The sequence below is a fragment of the Carcharhinus amblyrhynchos genome, chromosome 6 (assembly GCF_965287045.1).
Source record: "Carcharhinus amblyrhynchos chromosome 6, sCarAmb.v2.hapA, whole genome shotgun sequence".
Classification (NCBI taxonomy): Eukaryota; Metazoa; Chordata; class Chondrichthyes; order Carcharhiniformes; family Carcharhinidae; genus Carcharhinus; species Carcharhinus amblyrhynchos.
The window spans coordinates 98,039,658-98,061,089 of NC_137329.1; positions in this window are offsets into that span (position 1 = coordinate 98,039,658).

Below are 21,432 nucleotides of genomic sequence, written 5' to 3' on the forward strand. Positions count from 1 at the left end.
GGGGGTGGGGGCGAAGGGGAGACACTGGCGAACCTAGAGACTACCATTCATTTAGGGGAGGCGATGGCCTGGTGGTATTACCGCTGGACAATTAATCCAGAAACTCAGCTAATGTTCTGGGGACCAGGGTTCAAATCCCACCATAGCAATAAAAACATCTGGTATTAGGAATCTACTGATGACCATGAAGCCATTGTCAATTGTCGGAAAAACCCATCTCGTTCATTAATGTCCTTTAGGAAGGAAATCTGCTGTCCTTATCTGCCTAATGTGGCTCCAGAGCCACAGCAATGTGGTGACCCTTACTTTCCGCTGGATAAGGGCAACTAGGGATGGGCAATAACTGCTGGCCAGCCAGCGATGCCCATGTCCCACAAATGAATTTTTAAAAATTCTGGGCTTGCTAATCATATTGAAGTTGGAATTCCAATCTGATAATCAGCCTCATGCCAATTGCCAGCGCATGTCTGGCTGGTTACAGACAGGCTAATTCCTCCCCTGCAACCAGCCGACTCCTCCCTGCCTTGATATCCCTCCACCCCAACTACCCCTCCAACCAGCAGGCTACCCACATGACTCGACCTGACCACCCTATGAGCCACTACCCTCCCACCCCACCTAACTACCACCACATCTATCTGTCAGCTTTCCCACCTGCCACTTTATCTTATGTACATGCTCACCTCATCCACCGTACCCACCTTTCCACCTCACTCAGGGGAATTTTTAATCCGATGAGGATTGCTGCTGCTTGGAAGATTCAGGCCATTGTCTGTTACTCAATTATTCAGGTAGAATCATAGAATCCTACAGTGCAGAAGGAGGCCATTTGGCCCATCGAGTCTGCACTGACCACAATCCAACCTATGCCCTATCCCCATAACCTCATGCATTTATCCTAGCTCACTCTCTCACTCCAAAACTAAGGGGCAATTTAGCATGGCCAATCCACCTGTACTGCATAACTTTGGACTGTGGGAGGAAACCAGAGTACCCAAAGGAAACCCAAGCAGACATGGGAGAATGTGCAAACTCCACACAGAACCCGGGTCCCTGGCGCTGTGAGGCAGCAGTGCTAACCACTGTGCTACCATGCCGTACAGACACAGGTTGAAGTAAATAGAAATCCTCACTGTTTTCTTTCTCTACTCCATTACAGGTGGGAAAGTCAATCAGCAAAACCTGAATGGAGCGTGAAGTTAAAATAACCTGGGCCACATTGCTGAAAATACCCAAAACCTTACCAGGGTTAACATTGGTTCGCAACTGACTAACCTATTAGATTTTCAGAGCTCCATTTTGAAACAAAAACTGGTTGCAAAATATAATCCTCTTACTGAACTGCAAGATCAGCTTTTCACTGGACAATTTCTTTGCAAATCACTGTAGTTCCAAATAGCACAATGCAACTGTTAAATAAATTCTCCTGACTAATTCATTTAGAGGCTGTCAATATTCCACACCAGCCCTCGATGGGAGATAAGTTGTTGTGTGCATTAATATAATGGCTTGTCAAATGTTTAAATTTATTAAGTAAGAATAATATATTGCATAAATACATCATGTTCTTTTGTTTGCTTAAAATCAAGGATCAAAGCGACTCATCAAGGCAAAATAGTAAATTATCTTTCTGCAGACACGCATGATCTATCTTGCTCTGCTGTAGGAATCTGCAACAACCAATTTATGTAATAGGCAACTACATTACAGAACACCCTTGTGCTGCAGATACAGCTTACAAAGAATAATGTACTCAAAAACAGCAGTGGAAGCAAACTCTTACTTCTGATAGCTAGAGGCTGTTGTGAATTTCCTTTTAATACCATGGCCGGGATTCTCCCAGTACTTAGGGCGTACTTAGTTTCAGGAATGTCCACTGTTCTCCACAGAGTGCCTCTGGGGGATTCTCCCCGATAAGTGGGGTGCTGGGGCCTCATCCCACTGGAGAGGCGATATCAACGCGCAGAGTGGGCCATTGCACATGCGCCGATCTATCAGTGGGGAGATCAGTGTGTGCGCACTGACTTCCCCATCACCAGCTTCCCAATCGCTTGCTTTCTACTCCACTCTCTGGCTTTCCAAACTTTCACCCCATCTGGTCACATGCCAACCTGACTGCCACAAATCCCCACTTCTGGGCCAGCCCAATCACCAGCCCCCCATGTACAGCCCCTATTTCCTCCCCATGTGCAGCCTCGATTCCCCCTCTTTTGCAGCCCCAATCTTGTCCTCCTTCTCTCTCCCAACGATCCCATTACCCGATCCCACTGCAGAGTGTGGAATGAGTACCCTCCACCACCACTACCGATCAGTGTCCCCCCAACTCCACCCCAAGCAGGCTCTGTCCTTCCCTGTCCTTCCCGCTACCCAATTGCCCAGTGGGTAGTGCCAAGGAGCCAGGCTGGCACTGCCAGACTGGCTCAGCCCAAGGGGCTGATCACTGGGGTGGCCTCAGTGGTCTCTGTCTCCACCTGGAGATCACGCCTGGTGCTTGTTGATGGGGTCAGTTGTAATCCCAGCTGGTGGGAACCTCTCCCGGGATGGGGTGGGGGAGAGTCACTAGCGAGCCCAGATACTACTAACCCGGGCTTGCTAATCATATCAAAATTGGAATTTCAGTATGGTATCAGCCTCACGCTGAATTCTGCCACCGGGCTGGCTGATTACATTCAAAAACATAGCCTGGGAGATTCGCAATCGGCCAGACGCAAGTCCTGCTACAGGCCCCCTGTTGATGTCTCTCAGTCCGCTGGAATGCTCAAGTAGCACAGTGGGCTGGGAGAATCACCCCCATATATTTCCCAACTAGATCTCCAGGCCTGAATGGGTTCTGAGGAAAGCAAATATTTTTTTTCCAAGTTCAAATGCATTGGGAGGGATTTTGTGGAGGTTTAAGAAGTCTTGCCTGCTGGCTGGAGAGTCTGTGGGAGAGTCTGTGGGAGACCCGTGTTGTCTCCTCTGTGAAGGCCTGCTGCTATTAAGTATTTAAGTGGCCTTCTCCAGAATCATGGACATCCGGGAAGCCAAAACCCCATTCCCATCGAAAGCTGTTAGCCAATCACTGGGAGGTTGTGGCTCCAGTGAATGACACTCACTGGATGCCCATGTTTAAGGAGCCATCTAGGATCAAGGTCAGACACAGGGTGGGAGGGGTTTCATGGGATGGGAGTTGTGGGAGGGTGGGCAGCAAGGATGGGGGTGGGACTGGCAGTCAGCTGCTCTCCCATGCTGATGCCTACGACCTCAATCAAACACTGAATGCCTTTGAATGAGTGACCCCGCACAGGTCTACTTGTCATGCATGGTGTAAGGTGGCAGGCCTGTCCGCAGTTAGTAAATACCAGCAGCTGTGGGATGAGGCCCTTAAGTGATTATTACTTACCCGTACTGAACAAGATCAAGCAACTATTTTACAGACTGTCAAAAATAAAATAGAATGGATTAGAATCCCTCCAGTGCAGGAGGAGGCCACTTTGCCCATCAAACCTGCACCAACAACAATCCCACCCAGGCCCTATCCCCATGACCTTAAACATTTTGCCCAACTTATTCCTCCTGACACTAAGGGACAATTGACCATTAAAAAGCCTTAATTAATGGCTGGGTGAGAATTCAGGTCATGGGCTTGCTCACCCCAGACTTAATTGGGTGTGAACAAGGCTATGGAAGTGGAAATAAGCAGTGATGGAGATGGATATAAGGTTGTGTTTGAAACCCAGCTTTTTGTTTCAGATAGCTAACACTGGCACGGTGACACAGTGGTTAGCCCTTCTGCCTCATAGCACCAGGGACCCAGATTCAACTCTGAGCTTGGGCCGGTGTCTGAGCGGAGGAGTCTGCATGTTCTCCCCATGTCTGTGTGGGTTTCCTCCGGGTGCTTCTGTTTCCTCCCACACTCCAAAGGTTTGCGGGTTAGGTTGATTGTCCATGCTAATTTGCCCCTTAGTGTCAGGAGGATTAGTGGGTAAAATGCTTGGGGTCATGGGTATAGGGCTTGGGTGGGATTGTTGTTGGTGCGGGCTTGATGGGCCAAATGGCTTCCTCCTGCACTGGAGGGATTCTAATCTATTCTATTCTGTTTTTCACAGCCTGTAAAATGGTTGCTTGGTCTTGTTCAATATGGGTAAATGATCAAGGATGAAGATGGGAGTGTGACCTAGAATCAGAATTGGTGGGGGCACAGGGCTTAAGTAATTCCTTCAGTTTTTGGTGGTCAGCTGAAAATAGAAGTGGCCAAAGGTTGAAAGAAGTGGTGGTGAGGTAGCATTGGGTTTCAGTAACATAAGTATGGAGATTAGCTCTGTGCCTGCAGCTATAAGCACCAAACAGCAGTATGTGGGGAATGAAGGAAGATAGATCATTGGGTGATTGCAGAGACGATGGTACTGAGAAGATTAGAGAATGCCCTATCAGAGAAGTATAAGCATGTGGGCAGTGTCATGGAGGTGGACGATGGATGAGGGCTGATAGAGAAGCACTCACTTGCTCATATTACCATCAGAAATTTCGAGGCTTTGGTCTCAAAATGACAACAAATGGATGAGGATTTGTCAAAGCAAAATTGTAATTAATGTAGTTCCCCTGTGGTTTGTCCTAGGTCCCTTCACATCAACTCTCTTCAAAACGCTTCTGTGGGTAAAAACAATGTTTGCTGGTGATTTTAAGTTATATGGTGAGATAAGCGGCAGTCAGAAAATATAATGGGACCCAATGATTTTAAGTAGGCAGGTTAGGAACTAAAAGTACAAATATACAGTGAAGACATGTAAGCTGATGCAAAATAGTGAGGAAATAAGGGAGAGGTACAATTGGAAAGATGCCAGATTTTTGACTATTTCTGCCCATTCTGAGACTTATCAACAAGGACAATCTGGCAATAGAAAGCATTTGATGTGCATTTAATTATAGAATGAAACATTATTTTATCTATGAACTCCTCATTAAGGTCACATATGCAACATTTGCTGCATGGGCAATGTCCCTTCACTGGAGGACTTTGTTTCAAGAACAAAGTCAGTTTACTTCAGAGATTTAAAACTGGAAGTGATAAAAGAAAAGCTCATAGATCTGCATTTGATTTAATTGGTGAAAATAAGATTGGGAAATAACATAAAGTTGCAAGATATAAATAAATCAAGTCTACTTTATATCAAGGGGACTTCTATTACTGAGTGGAACCCTGTCGGTGTATTTGGCTGAAAATCCCAATTATACCATCATTATATGCCCTTAAACCTCTTTTAAGGGACGTGTGGATCATGATGGACTTCCTGGATCCCACCACCAGCTTCCACGTCTTGGGGAGAAGCTGCAAAATCAATGTTACAGCCAGGTGACAAGTTATGAACTGGCTCCCTTCTGTTCTGTATCCTTGGTTGGTTCCAACAAAGGTTTAAGTTCTTTTTTCATGAGGGTATGCATTTTCCAAATCTAACTGCATTTAACAATTTAAGTGAGTGGTAAGGAACCAATCAAGCAAGCTTTTCTTGAGACAAAGAAAGAGCAAATTTATTCACCACTAAACCTGAGAGGATAAACAAAAGCAATGTCTCACATACACACATTTATCAGAACAAAGAGACCAATAAAAACAAGCTAAAAGAATAGAAGGTTAAGTGTCCCTTGATTGTACTTTGAGGTGTAGAGTTTTAAATGTTGTAGTCTGTTTAGATTAGCTGGTTTCATGGATGCAGTCAGATGTTTATTTACTTATTAGTGTCACAAGTAGGCTTACATTAACACTGCAATCGAGTTACTGTGAAAATCCCCTAGTTGCCACACATCAGCGCCTGCTCGGGTACACCAAGTGAGAAATTAGCATGACTAATGCACCTAACGCGCATGTCTTTCAGACTATGGGAGGAAACTGGAACACTCGGAGGAAACCCACGCAGACACAGGGAGAACGTGTATCATTGAACCCAACAGTGCAGAAAGAGGCCCTTCGGCCCATCGAGTCTGCACCGAACACAATCCCACCCAAGCCCTACCCCCATATCCCTACATATTATACCCACTAATCCCTCTAACCTATGCATCCCGAAACACTAATGATTGTGGGGCAGGTGGGGGGGATTGGAACGTTGCCAATGATTGTGCGGGGGGGGAGGGGGGGGAGGCGGGTGATGTGGGAAGAGCCCCCAGTACATCTGTGGTGGTGCGGGGAGTCAACGTTTTGTTCTGATTGGGAGTCAGTCTTGCTGTCAATGAGGCCCCGCCTTATCAGAGTGATGGTGTAAACTGTGCCCACACATTTGTTTTGATAAGTGGCTCAAAATCTTGAGAGAAAGCTGGTCTGTGGAGCTGGAGGACTTCACACCAGTTTTCTGGTGGGGCCTGGCACTTAGAGAAATTTTGGTAAGATTCTCCCACAAGATATTAAGAGTGCATCCCTCCCATCAGTGTTCCATGGCCATCTTTCCAAGGGGAATTACAACTTGAAGGGTCAGCCAATAGTTCTGCAGCACAAAGCACTCATTTGATTTTGAAGTCTGCATGCAAAGGGTTAAAAGTAAAAGACCAATCATTGGCACTCAGATATCAGTGCTGCTGAGAGGACACAATTGCTTAACAAGCCTGATTCCAAGCATGTCAATTGAGCTCAAGCTAAAGAGTCTCAGCTGTGAAAGAGTGCTCATCCACCCTCCACCCCTCCCTGGCATGTGTTTGTGTGCAACTTTCAGCCTGTGCTGCCATGACCCCCAACTTGCGTAGTTTGAAATAATTCTGAAACCCCTCGCAATTTCTCCACACCCTTCACCTTTTGAGATCAATCAACTGCTCAGGGTTGAATTTTCGTGACCTTCTTCCTCATTTCCCTTCAGTGAGGGAGACAACCATGCAGCAACACTGTACAAATGGCCATGCATGATGTCCCTATGGAATTACCACTAAAGTCCTGCCAAATTTCATGTAAATCCCTACATGAATTCCATTTTTATTTACAGATGGTGCATGTTGCTTCATGCCACACCATCACCCATTCTACACAGCTATGTGTTGTGTGCTCCAGATATCAGCCTGAGGCCTTGTGTCTCATCCACATGAGAGCAGCAAACTGCAGGTTCAGATTAAGCAATTTGCTGCAGTTCACTGGTTTATACTGGCTCATTCCAATGCCTGGAGCTAGGTTCTGGGAAAGCAGGGGAACACAACCCGAAGTGCTAAAAGCCAGGTCAACAGTGGCATGCTTTATTAAAAGTGTTACTCCTGGATCCTCCGCTGGTATGAAAGTGAAAAATATTTTACTGATTTTAGGGGCAATATGGTGGCACAGTGCTTACCATTGCTGCTTCATAGTGCCAGGGACCAGCGTTTGATTTTCAACTTGGGTCACTTTCTGTGTAGAGTTTGCACATTCTTCACGTGTCTGCATGGGTTTCCTCCCACAATCCAAAGACGTACAGGTTAGGTGGATTGGCCGTCCTAAATTGCCCCTTAGTATCAGGGGGATTAGGTAGGGCAAATGTGTGTGGTTGTGGGGTAGGGCCTTGGGGGGGATTGTGGTCAGTGCAGACTCGATGGGCCAAATGGCCTCCTTCTGCATTGTAGGGATTCTATGATTCTATTATTCTGTGATCACTTAGGTGAGTGGATTCTAGAGGCTGCTGGGGAATTTGAACACTTGGACGAGCATATAGTTGGTAACAAGATTTGCATCAAGATCCTACTAGAAGCATTAGAACATTGAATTGCAAATAGAAGGCACCTGATGAGACCAGAATATCACTTTCTCCCCTCAGAGGTATCCAGTACATGTGGGCTATGTTTGCTAATGAAATCTTTGTGTAAATGTTATCTACCCATTATCCACAAAAATTGCATGCTCCATAGGCACATTAATGAACTCTTTGACATTAACATTATGGCTCATTAGCTGCCTATGAAGCATTAAACTATCTTCATTGCAGCTGCATCATAATGTGCTCTCGCCAATCTTCACTAGCAATTTCAGGCTCTCCATGATCGAAATACTGCATTCCCACAAAGAAAAATTAGCATTATTTCCAAATTTCGAGGTGAAAATCTATTCCTTAGAAACAAAGACTGCACATAATATTAGGATGCATAATGAACTCAAGAGTTAAAAGCTCCAGTGAGTATTGGCTGGTCATCCATTACAGATCCTCCAGTTTACTGACTTAGGTTAGGTTAGAAATGACTGGTCAATATGCTGGGCAGGATTTTCCATCCGTGCGTGCCCCCAAGACCGGAAGTTCCCACTCAAGCACAATGGGCTTTTAAGCGGTCTGCTGAACTGTTTGTCCTGCTCGCTATGATTCCCATGGCAGCAAGATGGGAAATCTCCAGCAGTTACCATAATGTTACACCACTGTCAAAAATTAACATGAAATCAACTTGATAAAATTAATTTGCATTTTGCATTTATTATAAATCATAAAATTACTGCAAGACGAGAGTTCCAAATTCTTGAATTTGTTTACAAAGTCCTCCATGAAATACCACTAACCACCTCCGGCTCAACAACATACCTGCATTTCTCCAAATCTGGCACTTATGCATTCCTGCTTTTCCTTGTGCCTTCAGATGTTGAGGTCATAATCTCTGGAATTCTCTCCTCCACCTCTCTACCTTGATTTCCCCCTTGAAGCCACTCCTTAATTAAAACATACCTCTTTGGTCGTGCTACACCGTCAAGCTATGCTGTTCAGTGCCAAGGTTTGTTTAATAATGTTCCTGTGAGCCATTTTGGGATGCTTTACTACATTGAAGGCTCTATGTAAATATAAGTTGTTGTTGCAGCTACAGCTTTGAGTTGAATGATGTCACGTGAATGGAGTGTTTGCTTTGTCCGCTAATGCTTTAGCTACTTGAGGGATACAACAAAGAAAGGAGGAAGAAAGCCTGAAGATTGAGGAATTATGCAGTACCAAGTATTTGGCTTTTACAGAATAGCACTGCTTAGGCCTTAACTGTTGGGTTCTCTGACAATTAATGCTATACCAGCAATTCCATGCTGACCTGAAATTACCCTTCTGGTTAGTCACTGCGCTGTCTCTAGCACTGAAATTGCAAAAGCAATGAATTTCTGCACCATCGCATCTTTCTGAGCTGCTTGGGATGATTATGTTATGCCTACAAAACCAACTGTTTCCAGAAGATCACAATTTCATTATTGATGTGATCTTTCAGATTTATATGTCTGGTTGTACACCATTGACTAACGTAATTCCAAAGGGTTTCATGGCTGGTGAGTGGAGCAGACTGTAATCCTGACGAGATGCTTACATTGCGACATAAACCTATAGTGGAGCAAAATGCTACAATTTGATGAGCATATAAATTTTACATAGGGCACAAAACATGATTTTGCATATATTTATGAAATACCCCAAAGAAATCTGCGATCATTTCAATTGGAGCAAATTATCGTTGCCTCTGTCATGTGACAGACGATAACTCCAAACATCCCCTTATAAAAACCATGGTATGGGTTAAATTCCTGGCTTATTATCCAGATACAAACAGAGTGAACTATCACTTATATTGGGGTGATTCTCATCATATTTGCACAAGTCAGATTAGTGTGAAGTGGTAGACATGGGACATCATATGCAGTTGACTAGCACTGTCACTAACAGTAGCAGCCCCATGGTACAGGTTAGCAGCCTGGGAAATAGTTGGAGCAGACTTGAAGAGCTGAAAGGTCTTTTCGCGTTTTGAATTTTCTTGCCCTATATTGTATTACAATTTGATGTCTTAATATGGTTAATTTTTGGATGGTTTAAAAATGTGCTTTGATTTTGTAGCTTCATTAGATGTCAGTTGCATGGTTTTTACTTTGTCTTCCAAAGGATGTAAATCTTTTGCATCCACACTAAACCCTAAATAGGGAACTTTATATGCCTAGAAAGTACATTTTACCCATTTCAGCTTAACACTTGCTTCTTTAAATTGATTCAAGACTTATTCCAAGTTTGATCGGTGTTCTTAGATGAGGCTTCTGTAATTAGAACGTCATTAAGATAAACCACTACATTAGGAATACCTTGTAATAAGCTTTCCATCATACACTGGGAAATGACACAGGCCGATGAGATTCCAAAAGGTAAATATGTATATTGGTATTAACCCTTGTCAGTGTTGATGGAATTCAGCCTCTTCATCCAATTCCAGCTTTTGATAGGCGTGACTGAGGTCTAGCTTAATGTATTTTAAACTTCCAAATAGTTTGGCGTAAAGGTCTTCAATGCTAAGAATGGAGTATTTGTCTATCTGAGTTCCTCTATTGGCTATTAATTTATAATCCCCACAAATTCTGGCTGTATGATCTGGTTTGAGGATAGAGATAATGGGTGCAGCCCATTGTGAGAATTGAACAGGCCTTATAATATCTCAATCTTCCAGTCTTTTGAGCTCAACTTCAACCTTATAAGGGAAGTGAAAAACTTAGGTGTTGCCCCTGGATTCGGATATTAAATATGCGGTTTAGATATTCTCCCAATTCCTGTGTGGGTTTCCTCCAGTTTCCTCCCACAGTCCAAAGATGTGTGGGTTAGGTGGATTGGTGATGCTAAATTGCCCCTTGGTGTCAGGGGGACTGGCAGGGTAAATACGTGGGGTTACGAGGATAGGGCCTTGGTGGGACTGTTGTTGGTGAAGTTTCAATGGGTCGAATGGCCTCCTTCCCCACTCTAGGTATTCTATGATTCTATATATTTTGGCTTTACCCTTCCTTATACATCCTAGTTCACTTTGGAAGATCTTAGGTTATTTAATATCTCAAACAAATTCTATTTAATCTGCTTGAGCCAGTCATGCCCCATTAAACAAGGTCAATGACCCATAATTACCAAGACTTGTAAATGTGCCTTCTGAGTCTCATAGGATACGGTGACCGTTGCTGCCCTTGAAGTCTGTCATACTTGCCCTGTATATGTGGGCACTATGGTTCCTCGCTCATTCAGTCTCAATGATTGCAGGCCTTTTAGAGCGGTGCAGCAAGTGGGAGACATTAGCACAGGCCGTGTAGCGGGCCTCCCGCTGGGTGCCACGGCCTCCACACATCTCCAGCTGCCAGATTTCTGGCGTCACCAGCTCAACCAAAAGAGATTTGGTTCTCAGCCAGAAACTTCTTCTGTTTGATTAGACTGTTTATACCATAGGCCGTACGGTGCCTTGACATTCCTCCGAAGCTGGGCTAAATTCACAATGCTCCGCTAATCCTCTCCAACTGGCCACAAGGCCTGAGACCATCTCCCCTGGATCCCGGATTATTGAATGAAATTTATACCTCAACATAATGACTGTGGGCCAGGGGTTGAAATGATTTTTAACTGACTCAACAATCTGGTCAAAAGGTTTTGGACGGAATTCTCCAGCTGTTAACGCACTGCCACTACTGCCAGTGAGAATGGAGAATTTGACACTCAGCTAAATCTCTGTTCACTGTAGCGGGTTGGGACTTTTCCATTTCAGGATCAAATAGTTCTATTTCCAAAGGTGTTTTAATATATGCCTATACCTTACTTCTTTGTAACTTTGATGCTCCGGTCTCTTCCCCCTCTAGCTGTGCACTACAATCCCCAAGGACTTTGAATGTTTTTTCTCATCGTTAGTGTAATGAGTTCTAAGCAACTTGATGAGGCAAGAAAAGACTTTATTGCTAAAGATTAAGTAAGTATTTACAATAAAAGGGTAAGGCAGAATAACTATACATCTGAGGATCGTCTCTGACCTTGGATATATGCCCTTGCACTTGATTGATTCAGCTACCTGCCTTGACACCATAGGGTCTGACCTAATCAAGTGGCCCTCAGGGAACGGTCCCCTTGAAGGACCATGCGACCGTGAAATATATGTAAAAATAAAATATTTACAGTTACCAACAAAACTGCCTTTATATCCACATAAAATGATAATTTAAAACATAGACATTGAATAAAATCTTCGTAAAATATTACATATACACTTAGTAAGAAACAACCTTTGGAGCAGTAGTTTTCAGGAGTGTATTAAATGGTAAATTTCACATAAAATAGTTTCAAATTGCCCCTTAGGAAGACAGCACGGGCACGGTTTGATGAATGAGTTGGATAGTCCTAAAAGCACTTTGAATCTTACAACTCACACACTCAGCATTTCACCTGAAAGGATTAGCCTTCAGAGAGAAAAAAAACTGTCTTTAGCTCAGGACAACCTGACAAATAAGGCACTCTGTTAGGTTCAAGATGCATTAAAGTCTTCCTTTGATTGCCCTCAGAAGTAACATTGACAATATTTCACATTCACTTCCAGCTCTTTTGCCGTTCGTGAAGTAATTAAAACAAAGGTTACTAGTGCCAAGTCTTGGCGTGTAATCTTCATTTTTCTGATAACTGACTGTGATATTGATACTCAAGGAGGACAAAAGCAATTCTTCTCCAATCTCAATTTCATTGGCTTGCTGATTCCTCTCTTTCCAGAGGTTTAATTTGTACTTTAATCAGCTTACTTAGATATATTTCACTTATGGTTGGCTAGTATTATAGTCTGGAATACCTGTTATCTCTTCACGCTTTCATTTAGGGTTAGGGAGATTCATTTAAAATTCAATCGCTTCTGTCATTCAACTATCTGAATGGCAGCTTGCCAGAGCTGTCATTATAACATGGAAGATCATGCATCATAAGAGTCGTTAAGTCAGAAGCTGAGGGTAGTCAGGCCCAGATCATACCTATTTTACCTTTATCAGGCCTGGATCATTATTGGCTGCAGACAGGGAAATAGGGCTGATCATGTGGTACGTCAGGGAACTGCTGCTCTATTGTGACCTATAGGATGAGGAGATAGTGTCAATGCAGACAAACCACTGTGGAAAAAAACTTGGTTCCTCCTCAGGCAACAGGGCAGCTAGGGAGGCAATAAGCATTCCAACCTCCAGCTAGGAGCTATTCCAAAAATATTGGACGTAAAGCTGTTCTTCAGTAAATTGCAATTCTTTGAAAGCCAAGGCCAGTGAAGAAGTCATAGTTCTCTAGAAAGGTGTTAGTGCTGACATTGGAAAGTCTGGAGATCATAAGGTGGATGGAAGTGGCTGAGATGAGTGCATATTTTAGAAAAATAGCACTGGGAATGATATTCCTCATCCCCTCAGCCTTGACATTGGACTGGAACAGAAATTGTGCTGTGCCTGTCCAGACTTAGCCACACCTTCATTTCCTCACCTGGATTATTAACATTGCCTGGAAGTGCCACCAGAACAGGACTACCCCTTGTAAGGTCCAGGATGAGAAAACCAGGGGCGAAATTGGAGTATAGCAGCAAGGCTGTGAAGTGTGGCAAAACTGTTGATCAAAGACTGAAAGATGCAGTTGGGAATCCTTTGGAAGTTCTTCTACTTATCTTTCAGACTCCTTAGGCTTCCTGCAAAGTTTTTGTGAGCATTCTTAAGGCAGTGCCACAGTACAAGTCCATCACAAAGTTCATAAGGCAGCCCTCCGTCTTATTTCCTCTTGGCCACTGTTTGGAAGTTCCCCTCCAAATCACTCAAGAAGGCAGTTCATCAGCTTCTCAAGGGCACTTAAGGATGGGCAATAGATGCTGGCCTACATAGCGTCACATGAAGGAATAAAAAAAAGATACCAGAGTTTCACATAATGCATAATCACACTTTTTCCAATGATAAAAGTATTCTAATGCATCTCATCATGTGCACAGTGCTGATCAATGTAATGGCTAACTTAACAGAACACTTTGATCAATCAATGCAGTAAAAACACATCTAACTTATAATACAGCATCTAATAATGACATTTGGAGTTGTTAAAACATTTAACCCCTACCTGTCAGAATGTTCTGGATTCCTCAACCAGAGTGCCCCAATGTTCGCAAACTCTCAAACTAGACGGGTTTTCCTGCCTTACCCAGTGAAAATATTGGGGGATGGGAAATACAATGTTCCCCCTGAACTGTCAATGGCAACCCTGATGTCAAAGGATATGCATGCGGGATTGTGACCCATCCTTAACCCAACTCACCTCGCACCTATGGGAAAATTGTGCCAATCCGTTTTTAGACAGGACATTTAAATCTGCTGAGAGAAAAGCAAAGTGATTTCTGACCCCATTCCCAATTCCAGGAGGACAGGGAAATGTGGCCCACTGAGGAGATTTTTACATTCTCTGTCCTCGCTGGATTGGAGTGCTAGTGGAAAGCAAAAGGAAAGATAAAATTACTGTCAAAGTGTCTTCACCAACAGCTTCTAGATTACCTGACACTGCAGGTTATTTGGGGGGAGTAAGTGGCATTCAGATTTCACGCCCTTATTTTAACTTATCCTATCAGTTGGGAAATAAACAGTATTGGGTCCAATAATATAAACGCAAAATACTGCAAATGTTGGAATCTGAAACAGAAACAGTAAAATGCTGGAAAATCTCAGCAGGTCTGACAGCACCTATGGAGAGAGAATAGATTCAACGTTTCTTTGTCAGAGTATTGGGTGCAGTGGTTTCACACCCCGCCCTATTTTAATCTCTATTGAAGTGAGCAAGCAATATTGAATGGGATGTACAGTCAGTTTTCAGCTTGATTTGGTGGGATTCTCACCAACTGGGTTAGGTGTAAATCATCCCCTTTCTGTCCATAGGCTTATTTAGGACACAATTTTGAGTCCTATTATGGGCATGTGAAGACACAGAACTATTTAAGGACGTGGAGCGCACTAAAATGGCAGGGATTATTTCAAATGAAACCAAATCAATGTCAAATAAAAAGTAAGCAGGTTGTAAAAATAACTAATATGAACCAGTTGCTTACCTGTCATGTGGGTAAGATTGCAAATGGGAGCTCACAAGCCCTGGGAGAACCCACATCTTCAATTTAATCAAGACTCTAGAGGTTGGCTCTTTTATATTTGAACGCCTTCAATAGTGAGAGGCACCAGGCTGCCATCAATAGCACTCACTCATGATAAAAGTGCCTGCAGGGTTACACACAGTAACCAAGGAAAGCAGCCAACTATCAATAGCAACTCTGCAGGTTAAGTGTAATCAAAAGGGAAATGGCCTCTTTAATCTGACAATAGATCAGATGTGGATTGGAACAATTTGATGGAATTCTGGCCTCTAATTCAAAAGCCCTTGCAGTCTGCTTACAACACAAACCATTGTACAGCCTTGGTGCAGCTATGAATCTTTTGCTTTGCCACTTCCAAACAGTGTTGCTTCACCTCACAGGATCTAACTTTTGTCTCTGTTGTGTGGTCTCAGAGAGAAGGTGGTTACTTGTTTGGTTGTTACTTTGAGACACATCTTTTGTGTCACTGCAGATTTGCCTTCCTGGTATAAAATCATAGAACTCCCATCCAGTCTGCACCGACCACAACCCCACTGAGGCCCTATTCCTGTTTACCCTGCTAATCCCCTGACACTAGGGTCAATTTAACATGGCCAATCAACCCAACCCGTACCTCTTTGAACTGTGGGGGGAAACTGGAGCACTCGGTGGAAACCCACGCAGACACGGGGAGAATGTGCAAACACCACACAGACGGTGACCCGAGGTCAGAATTGAACCCATGTCCCTGGTTTTGCGAGGCAGCAGTGCTAACCACTGTGCCGCCATGCTGCCTGTCTGATCATTAGTTTGAAATAAAAGGTGACTTAAAGAGTGACTACAATGATTAACATTTACTCTTTTTTTGTCTAACTAATTTTATCATCTCTTCCAGAGGAGGTGACTTCTTATTAGCATACAATGTCATTAACCCTCCATAATCTTGCCTAAATGGCTCTGATTCGCGTGACCAAATTATTTAATTGTGGTGGCTATCACAGTTGAACTTAATTCTTTCATCACTGAACCCATATCCCATGAAGGAATAAAAAACATATTTACCCATGAACACATTCAGTGGCAGTGATGGGGAGGGGTACAGGGTTGTGGGGAGAGGTGTGGTAACGGGGGATTAGGAAAGTTACTGGACAACAATTATAAGTAACCACCATTCTCAATTTTCTGTCCCTTAAGGAGACAGAGGGTGGTGGTTGATGGTAAATATTCATCATGGAGTTTGGTTATGAGTGGTGTGCCTCAGGGATCTGTTTTGGGGCCACTGCTGTTTGTAATTTTTATTAATGATCTGGATGAGGGTATAGTTGGGTGGATTAGTAAGTTTGCTGATGACACCAAAGTCGGAGGTGTGGTAGATTGTGAGGAAGGGTGTCATAGTTTGCAGGGTGACTTAGAAAGGTTGCAGAGCTGGGCCGCGAGGTGGCGGATGGAGTTTAATGTGGAGAAGTGTGAGGTAATTCATTTCGGTAGGAATAACAGATGTGTTGAGTATAGGGCTAACGGGAGGACTTTGAATAGTGTGGAGGAGCAGAGGGATCTAGGTGTATGTGTACATAGATCCCTGAAAGTTGGGAATCAAGTAGATAAGGTTGTTAAGAAGGCATACGGTGTCTTGGCGTTTATTGGTAGGGGGATTGAATTTAGGAGTCGCAGCGTCATGATGCAACTGTACACAACTCTGGTGCGGCCGCACTTGGAGTATTGTGTGCAGTTCTGGTCCCCACATTACAGGAAGGATGTAGAGGCTTTGGAGAGGGTGCAGAGGAGGTTTACCAGGATGTTGCCTGGTATGGAGGGGAGATCCTATGAGGAGAGACTGAGAGATTTGGGGTTGTTTTCGCTGGAAAGAAGGCGGCTAAGAGGGGACCTTATTGAAACATATAAGATGATTAGAGGTTTAGATAGGGTGGATAGTGATAGCCTTTTTCCTAGGATGGAGAAAGCTAGCACGAGGGGGCACGGCTTTAAATTAAGGGGGGGTAGTTATAGGACTGATGTCAGGGGTAGGTTCTTTACCCAGAGGGTGGTGAGGGACTGGAATGCCCTGCCAGCTGCAGTTGTAAATGCGCCTAGTTTGGGGGCGTTTAAGAGATCTGTGGATAGGTTTATGGACGAAATGGGATTGGTTTAGATTAGTGGGTTAGTGTTTTTTTTAAAAGCTGGTCGACGCAACATCGTGGGCCGAAGGGCCTGTTCTGCGCTGTAATGTTCTATGTTCTATGTTAACCCAAGACACTGGAGTGTAATAACACACCTCTAATGCCAAACAAGTTGAGATCAACATAAACCGGTAGATCGAAATTGGATCTTCTGCCTGTGGCTCACATATGCAATTGAGTCATCCGTCAGACATCAAATACTGCATCCTGCAATTCCTGACATGACTACAAACTAAAAAAGGCAGTGAAAATGTCTATGATGGCATGGAGCATCAGTCCCTTTCTGTGTTCTTGGAAAGGCCTCCAACGGGGGCAGGTGTGCCACATGCTGCCGTTTACGAGCTGTCCTGTCAGATATGAGCTGAACACACTGCTTGTAAATTCAAGCCAGTATTATGTTATTTACAATGCTTGTACGCATGAACTAGAAAATGAAAATCACAGTGAAGACTTTGAGACAATTGTGTATAGGTAGATTTGTCACACTGTTCTTCTTTGAATTATATCCTGCGAGCAAAAGGGGGCAAAAATCAGAGTATCAAGCACTAAGATCATTCAGGATTGATCTCAAAATACTTAATGTCCCAGGCACGAATATTCCTGCCCCTGTGCCTCCATGTACTGCATTGCCTAGATGTAGGAAATGGAAGAAATTAGGTATACCTGTGGGGAGAAATTATTTCCTCTACTGGGTCACCCAGACGATAGCAGGAGTATCTTTCCTCATAATCCAAGAAAAAAAAACTAATTTAAAAAACTGGGGAGGCGATGGCCCAATGATATTATCGCTGGACTATTAATCCAAAAACTTAGCTGATGTTCTGAGGACCCGGATTTGAATCCCACCATGACACATGGTGGAATTTGAATTCAATAAAAAATACTCAGAATTAAGAATCTGACCATGACCATGAAATGATTTTCGGAAAAACCCAACTAGTTCACAAATGCTCTTTGGAGAAGGAAATCTGTCATCCTTATTTGGTCTGGCTACATGTGACTCCAGAGCCACAGCAACGTGATTGATTCTCAACTGCCCTCTGAACTAGGGCAACTAGGGATGGGCAATAAATACTAGCCAGCTCATGTCTCACAAATGAATAAAAAACACTGGAATTTTGAACTGATCTGATTTATTATTGTCACATGTATTACTATACAATGAAAAGTATTGTTTCTTGCACACTATAAAAACAAAGCATACCATACATAGAGAAAGAAAGGAGAGAGTGCAGAATGTAGTGTTACAATCATAAACAGGGTGTAGAGAAAGCTCAACTTAATATGAGGTAGGTCCATTCAAAGTCTGATGACAGCAGGGAAGAAGCTGTTCTTGAGTTGGTTGATACGTATCTTCAGACTTTTGTATCTTTTTCCTAGCGGAAGAAGGTGGAAGAGAGTAAGTCCAGATGCGTGGTGTCCTTGATTATGCTGGCTACTTTTCCAAGGCAGCAGAAAGTGTAGACAGAGTCAATAGATGGGATTGGGCTTCATTCACAACCCTTTGTAGATTTTTGCGGTCTTGGACAAAACAGGAGCCATACCAAGCTCTGATATAACCAGAAAAATGCTTTCTATGGTACATCTGTAAAGGTTGATGAGAGTCATTTCTGCCATGCCGAATTTCCTTAGCCTCCTCAGAAAATAGAAGCGTTGAGGGGCTTTCTAACTATAATGTCAGCATGGGCAGACCAGGACAGGTTGTTGGTGATCTTTACACCTAAAAACTTGAAGCTCTCAGCCAGTTCCACTACATCCCCATTGATGTAGACAGGGGCTTATCCTCCACTACACTTCCTGAAGTCGATGACTATTTCCTTCATTTTCTAAGGCATGGGTTAAAATATTTAATGAAGGCAAAAGCGCTAAAAAGACAAAGTTTTAAGTAGCATGATCAAGATACATATCATAGATTGCGATTTCTAACTAGACTTTCAAATCCTCAAAAAATCTTTCCAAAAATGGGAGGGGTAAATTTATGCTGAGTATAAAATGTTCTGACTTTTACCCTCATATTTCATTCTTTTCAATGGAGGAACCATTCCTCATTTGTCATGTGTGTGCTGCTTTGTGTGGGTGTGTCTTAAACTCCCACATCTCTCCTTGAGAACATGGCCCACAACCCCTGCTTGATCCCATGTACCAACTTGCAATCATAGAATCATACAGTGCAGGACAGGCCCCTCAGCCCATCGAGACTGCACCAACATGCAAGGGATACCTGACTAATCCCATTTACTAGCACTTGGCCCATAGACTCGAATGTTATGAAGTGCCAAGTGCTCATCCAAGTACTTTTGAAAGGATGTGAAGCAACCCGCCTCCACCACCTTCCTGGCAGTGGATTCCAGACTGACACTACCCTCTGGGTAAAAAGGTTTTTCCTCACATCCCCCCTCAAACCTCCTGCCCCTCACCTTGATCCTGTGTCTCCTTGTACCTGACTCTTCAACTAAGGGGAACAGCTGCTCCTATCCACTTGGTTTATGTCTCTCACAATCTTGTACACCTTGAGCATTGGTAAATACACAGGGAGGAGCGCGGGTGTGGGGCATTATCCAATTTGGCTCCCCTGGTCTTTTGTACCCCAGCAGAAAAAGATCCACTGAAATTAGAAAAGAAAATAGAATAAATACAACATTCTTGTGTTGAATGTCATTAACAAGGATTTAATAGCAGAGTGCTTGGAAAACAGTGGCAGAATTAGACAGAGTCAGCAAGGATTTACAAAAGGGAAATCACGTTTGACAAATCTACTGGAATTCTTCAAGTGTGTATCTCATAAAGTTAATGAGGGGTGCCAGTGAATGTGGTCTATTCGGACTTTCAGAAGGCTTTCGTCAAAATCCCAAGCAAGAGATTAGTATGTAAAGTTAAAGGGCAGGGGATTGGGGATAGTGTATTAAGATGGATAGAAAATTGGTTAGCAGGCAGGAAACAAAGAGTAGGTGTAACCAGATGTTTTCCAAATGGCAGGCAGTGACTAGTGGGGTACTCACTGCAGGGATCAGAGCTGGGACCCCAGCTATTTGCAATATGTTTTAATGATTTAGATGAGGAAACTAAATGTAATATCTCCAAATTTGCTGGTGACACAAAGCTGGGTGGGAGGATGAGCTGTGAGGCGGATGCAGGGATGTTTAGGTGTGATGTGGACAAGTTGATCGAGTGGGCAAATGCATGACAAATGCAGTATAATGTGGATAAATGTGAGGTTATCCACTTTCGTAGCAAAAACAGGAAGGCCGATTATTACCTGATTGGCCATAAATTAGGCAAAGGGAATGTGCTACGAGACCTGGGTGTCCTTGTACACCAGTCGCTGAAGGTAAGCACACAAGTGTAGCAGATGGTAAAGAAGGCAAGTGGTATGTTGGTCTTGATAGTGAGAACATTTGAATACAGGAGCAGGGATGATTTGCTGCAATTATACCTGGAATATTGTGCACAGTTTTAGTCTCTTTATCTGAGGAAAGATGTTCTTGCGATAAAGGGCATGCAGCGAACATTTACTAGACTGATTCCTGGGATGGTGGATCCAATGTATGAGGAAAGATTGATTTGGGTAGATTATATTTGCTGGAGTTCAGAAAAATGAGAGGGTCACATGGAAACCTATAAAATTTGATCAAGTCGAGGTGGGTAGATGCAGGAAGAATATTCCCAATGGGGAAGGAGTCCAAAACCAAGGACCATAGTCTAAGGATACAGGATAGACCACTTAGGACTGAGATGAGGAGAAATTTCTTCACCCAGAGTGATGAGACTATGGATTCGCTACCACAAAAAGCAATTGCGGCCAAAACATTGTTATGTTTTCAAGAAGGGCAACACAGTGGCACAGTGGTTAGCGCTTCTGCCTCAGTTCCAGGGACCCAGGTTCAATTCCAGCCTTGGGTCACTGTCTGAGTGACGTTTGCATACTCTTCCTGTGTCTGCGTGGGTTTCCTCTGGGTGCTCCAATTTCCTCCCATAGTCCAAAGATAGGTTAGGTTGATTGGTCATGCTAAATTGTCCTTAGTGTTGGGGGAATTAGCAGGGTAAATATGTGGGATTATGGGAATAAGGCCTGGATGGGATTGTGTTAGATGCAGACTTGATGGACTGAATGGCCTCCTTCTGCACGGTAGGGGTTCTATGAGTTAGACTTAGCTCTTGGAGTGAAAGAGTTCAAAGGGTATGCAGGGAAGGTAGGATCAAGCTATTGAGTTGGATGGTCAGCCATGATCATAATGAATGGTGGAGCAGGCTCGAAGGACCAAATGGCTTACTCCTACTCCTATTTTCTATGTTTCTACATTGAAGGCACAAAAAATAGAAAGAAGAGCAACTGCTAGCTTTGAATCCTGGAAATCCCTCCCTTACAGCAATTTGAATGTACCTCCACCATGCAGACACAGTGGATATGGTTTTTCACCCTCTGTGTTTGGTGGTGGTAGGTGGCAGTGAGCCACTTGCTGGCGGCAGCATCTTTAAG